Below are 6,000 nucleotides of genomic sequence, written 5' to 3' on the forward strand. Positions count from 1 at the left end.
TGCATTTCCATGCCCTCAGGAAGTTTCTCTGACCCTGTAGCAAACTGACGAATTACTTCATGCTGTTTTTGTCTTACTATGTGAGCTTTGCAAGGATATTTTTATTGTAGTACAGAAGGAAAAATTTTAAGTCGATGAATGACTCTGATGATGAAATTGCTGACTCGTTAACCAGCCTCTCAGAAGAGCTTGTGGGAACAAGTGGTGAGGTCTCGGGGTGGGGGGACCCTCTTTCTCTGTTCATTAGGATAGCCTTTGTTCTAGAAATGCAGAGTCCCAGTCTTAGCTTAACTTGGGATGTCTGGAATAATTGCCCCTCAAGGACACAACTGGACTTTCAAGATTCTCAGCATATCCAAGTCCTCATTGTCCCTGTGCTCAGCTCCTTTGCTGGGCATCCATCACCTCCTCCAGGAAGCTCTCCAAGCCCCCAAAGTCTGTTGGGTCTTCTCTTCCAAGCCCCTATGGTTTCCTATACAAACCTCTATGTGCAACATCATTAATACTTAAGTGAATGTCCCTGTTTGATCCCCAAGGCCAGACACTGGTTCTCAGTCATCTCTATGTCCCTGTTGCTTGAGCCCAGCTCTGGGGCCTGAGTGGGAGTAACCGGTGAATGTCTATGGAATGAAGGACATTCTACATGAGTGCTCTCTGGTTTTTCTCCTGGGAAAAACATGAGCAACCCCAGGGCTTTTACTGTCATTGAATTCTTGAAACTTTAGGAAGATCTATAAAAAAATTTTAAAGCATGTGGATAATCTGGGTACCTTATAAACCCCAGGTGGCACACAAGTCTTATGCCCTAGTTCGCATTAGGCTGGCAATCAGGACCACCTCAAGTGGATGAGTTTATGTATCCATAGTGTCCACACTGGGAGACCGTGTCATCTCTGCCCATGACAGTGAGAACCCGTCTCCCACAGAGGAGTCAGCCTCCCATTGAGTCCCATAGGCAAGTGGATTTTACAAACACTCAGCTCAACAGTCACATAAAATCAGTGCTGTTGGTTTGAGTTTTTATGGCTGTTGTCACTGTATTTAATTTATAAATGCATGCTTATTTTATACTTGTAAACAACTATCAATCTGAATGTTTACATGAGTGAATTTTTTCAGCGGTCATAATTTAAGCCAACACGGATGTGTAAGAAGGTTCTGTGCTTTGCAAGGAAACTACTCAAGTTGGAGAAAACACTGCAATGGGGCATTCTCACTCCCTTCTCCTAAGACCGAAGGCAGCTCAGTCTGCGGTGCTGGGTGAGCACTGGGAGGCGCGTCAAGAAGGCTGACAGAACCTAATGTTCATGGTTTCCATCCCACCCTGTCCCCTGACCTTCTCTCCAGGTCCTTGTGCTCTGCTCCGAGCCCAGTACAGCAGGGCCCAGGGCTGAGTGGCATGCACCACAGGCTCACACACTCACAAGCTCATACCCACACGCATGTGTGCATGGACACACAGAGTCTGGCTCCTGAGCTCTAGATATAGTATTTTCATAAACTGCTTATTCCATCTTCCCTACAGCTCAGCACACCCAAGACCCCATTTTCCCTGTGCCCAGCCCATCTGCTGGTGGGGCCTCAGCTCCATTACACTGGGTGGGGAAACATTAGAGGCATAGAAGAAAATCAGAGAAAACACACTGGGCTCTCTTAATTCCCACACCACTGTGCACTCATGCACCAGATTCATTCTGCCAAACCCTCTGACAGATGCCCAAAGCCCTCAGAGTCCTAGGGACTGGTAGGACACTCTGTGTTTGTCCAAAGTCAACTGGTTTTTTCCCAAATGTATTTATGCCTTTCTGGGCATTTAAATCAATAAACCTTGATTAACCACGCATTCTGTGCTTGCTCTTCTAAGGACCTGGGACGCAGAAGGCTCCCCGCTGGAAACATGGACTTTTCTGGCTTCTGCCTTCCTGTCTCTAATTCCTCCTCATCAGCATCTGAATTATTTCCTAGGTCTGCCTAACAATATACTACTTTTCTTAAAATTCTGGAGGCCAGAAGTCTGAGATCAAAGTGCCTGTAGGACCAGTATTTCTGAAACTCTCTGCTTGGCTTCTAGATGACCATCTTCTCCCTGTGTCTTCCTCACATGCTCTTACATCTGTGTTTTAATCTACTCTTTTTAAAAGACAGCAGTCAGATTGGATTAGAACCCACACTTGTAACTTTATTTTACTGTAATTACCTCCTTAAAGACCTTATCTCCAAATAAGGTCACATCATGAGATTCTGGGGGTTAGGACTTCAACACATGAAAATGGGTGGTACACAATTCAGCCCATAATAGCATCCATCACTGAGCACCTCAGCGCCATCTTTGATGGGACCTCCATCCTTTTCCACCAGCCTCTGACCTGGACCCCCTTTGTGATGTCACATTCCACAGTCAATGTATTCCTTAATATCTGCCATTCCTCTTTCTCTACCCTTTTGTCTCCCTTCCCCAACTTCTTTTTCCCTTTGTCCTCTTGCACAGCCTTTGGGTCTCCCTTCAGGGCCCTGTTTGTAGGGCCCTTGATTCCTTTCCCAGCTTCACTGTTTACTCCTTCCTTCAACTGAGCTCCCACCCTGGTTCTCTTTCAAGATCTCCCTCTCACTCAGAGCTTTCATCAACTGCCATAAGTCATAAGGACATACCAAAAAAAGAGCTTTGTAACATAACTCAGGGAGTTGGCTGGGTCCTTCTCCATTACAAATTAGTCTTAGAATGAAAGCTAATGTCATTTGCAAGGACCAAGGAGTGTGATGTTAGAAGTTGGGGTTCTTCAAGCTTGTAGACCACAAATGTGAACGGGGAGGCCCCCAAGGTCACTTCTCACCTGAAGCAATTTTTTTAATTACATTTAAATTCAATCACATTTAATTTAAATGATTAAATGTTTCCTTTTACTACAAAAGCCACACTTCCCCATCTAGAAAACCTTAAAAAAAATGTGCATTACAGAGAAAACAAAATTTATCAATAATTATCAACTAGAGGTAATCACATTGACATTTCACAACACTTAACATTAATATCTGCCTATCTAGTGAATGGAGCATTGTCTATGTTATTTCCTAATTAGCCACACCTAATTCACAAGAAAGCTTTCGATATCCACTTTGTGTCTCAGCCCTTTACCTTTAATGATCTCAAGTTAATTCATTTGCACTTACAAGGTAACTATATTGTCTTCTTCCAAAAATGGAGATTTTTTGTCCCTTATTTATGTTTCATGTTTTTATTGACTTTAATTTCCAGGATATTAAATAAAAATTTATATTTTTCTGTTTCCTTGTGCTTTGGTCTCATATCTAAGAGACTATTGCCTGACCCAACATTGTAGAAATTTATACCTTTGTCTTCCTGTAAGAGCTTTATAGTTTTAACTGCTACATTTAGGTCTTTTTCATTTTAATGTTTACATACGGTGTGAGGTAGGGACCCAACTTCACTTTTTTGCATATAGATATCCAGTGGTCCCAGCACTATTTGCTGAAAAGATTATTCTTTCCCCCATTGAATTATCTTGGCATCCTAGTTGAAAAAACTCTATTAGCTATTATTTTGTTGTTTACAAATGATATTGATGTATTCACTGTTTTAGTGCCGTCTTTGTCAGGCATTGTTACCAGGTTTCCATAAGTGTTATAAAATGAGTTGCATCTTTTTTTATGGTTTGGGAAAACAAAAGGTCTAAAGTGGTTAAACATTTAAAATGTTTGAGGTCCCTTGAATCCCCTGGAGGAGTTCTCCTTACCCACCCTGATACTTACCTTATTTGGTGGCAGTCCCAGGTTTTTACAAAGTGATGAGTTTAAACCACAAATGAATACTGAACTCAGCTGAGTTTAAGCTATACTTTAAGAACAAGTGACTATTTAAGAGTAATTTTATCCTTTCCTCCCCCATACGTGTCAGCTTAAGTTATTCTCTACATTAAAAGTTTGCTTACCCAAGGTTTCTGTCATCTTTCATTTATTCTGAACGCCCATCATTTTCTCCTGATCTCCAGCTGCTGCTACTTAATCTAAAGAAAATACAACCTGTGGAGTTGACATGTTTGCTTTTCTAAATACCTTGCATCTGTCTTTACATTAAAATTTTCTTCATGTGATGGTTACAGCACAGGCTCTGAAACCACACTGCCTAGGGGTGAAACCTGAGTCTGCTGTATACCAGCTGTACAGCCTTGGCAAGATCTTTGTCTACTCACCTATCAAACTAATCATAGTACTCACCTCATTAGATTGTGGAGAGCATTACATGACTTAATATTTACAGGGTTTTTAGAATGATGCTTGACCCTTAAAATATCAAGGCTACACTTGTCTTAAAGGCTGAAATTCCAGACCATAGATGCCATCCCTCATTTTTCTTCACACACTGATTTCTAAATTGAAATGTTCTCACTAGTGCTCTATTATTTCTGGCTTCTACCTGCCTACTGAGCCTCCGTCAAACACCAAATAGCCCTTCTAAGAAGAACGTGACAAAGTTGGGCCATTGTCCTATCCCTTTATCCTTTCAAAGCTCCTCCAGCTCCTTTCATAATTTAGAAAGTCTGTGAATCTGTGGCATCTTAAAATTGGTGATAACATCCTCAATGGGGCTGATGTCCATTCTAAGATGATCTCATGACTTCCTGTTCCACTGAGGTTGAGAAAATGCATCCCACATGAGACCCACATAAGGCATCATGTTCTTAGCTAATTACATATACGTAGATGACTGCAATTGCCAACCCAAGTAATACTCTTCCAAGCTCCAGCTCCTTCTAACTCCCCTCTGGATGTTTCTATCATAAGCTGAGCTTATTCAAAAGTGGATTCAGCAGTATTCCAGCAAATCTTCTCCTTTGCTATTCCATTATCTAGAAATGGCCCCAACATTCTCCAGCCACTCAGTTGAAAAATTTGGAAGTCATTCTAGATAACTTCTTCTCACCACCCTCATCAAACACTAGCCAAATCTACCATTTCCATCTCTCGAATATCTCAAACTCATCCTGTCTTCAATACTTTGTAACTGCACTCCTTTTTGCCAGCAATGCTCCCTCTCATTCACACTCAACAACCCTGCTCACCAGAGTAATCTTTTGCAAATGCAAACCTGACTTGCTTACAATTCCTCAAGTGTTCTTTGTAGGTTTGGGGGAAAGTGTGGGAATTCAAGTTTTATAATTTTGTCTCCTAAGTCCTACTTGACCTTACTGTCCATATGAGTGCAACAGAGAACACAATAATGTCCTTGTCAAGGGCACATTTCTTGATATCTATTCAGGATGCAGCCCTCTCTCACCTGTTTCACTGTTCTAGGATTTCCCCATTTTTCTTGCATTCTGTCTCCTCCTTTCTACTGATTCATTCTCATTAGCATGTAAACTTGCTCCCTTCCCTATCTTCATCTTTTTAATTTCCTTTTGTACAGCTACAGGCATGGTTGCTTCCCCTTTTAAACAAAACTTGCCAACAGAGTTGTCTTATGCTTGTTCCCTGTGGTTGGCCTCATGTCCACTATTGGCCTGTGCTCATCTGGCCTCTGCCCCACTCAGCCTGAGACTGCTCCCATCAAAGCCATCAGAAACCTCCACATGCCAGATGAAATGAAAAATGTCTCATCCTCAGCTCACTCCCATATTCTCCCACATTTGACACTGCTCATCCCTCCTCGAAATAATCTTAGTTTTGTTGACCTTGAAGAAAACTCCTAAGAAAAGCAGCCCCCATGCCATTTCTCTTTCCTTCTCAGGCCACACTCTTTCAGTATAACTCCACCCAGCTCCCTACTTAACCTCAGCCATCCACTGTTGTGGTTTTAAATATGGTACCATCATGTGCTGTTAGCTTTCTAATTTGTTTCTAATCCAGACTGATCTTCTGAGTTCTAAATCATACACCACTTACCACTCAACATTTGTACTTGGATGTGTCATTCGCATTTAGAATTGACCTAGTCCTAATTGACTTCAACCTCCACCATCCTCGACATGTACATCCACATGCAGA

This window comes from Mustela nigripes, chromosome 4, assembly GCF_022355385.1.
Source record: "Mustela nigripes isolate SB6536 chromosome 4, MUSNIG.SB6536, whole genome shotgun sequence".
NCBI classification, from domain to species: domain Eukaryota; kingdom Metazoa; phylum Chordata; class Mammalia; order Carnivora; family Mustelidae; genus Mustela; species Mustela nigripes.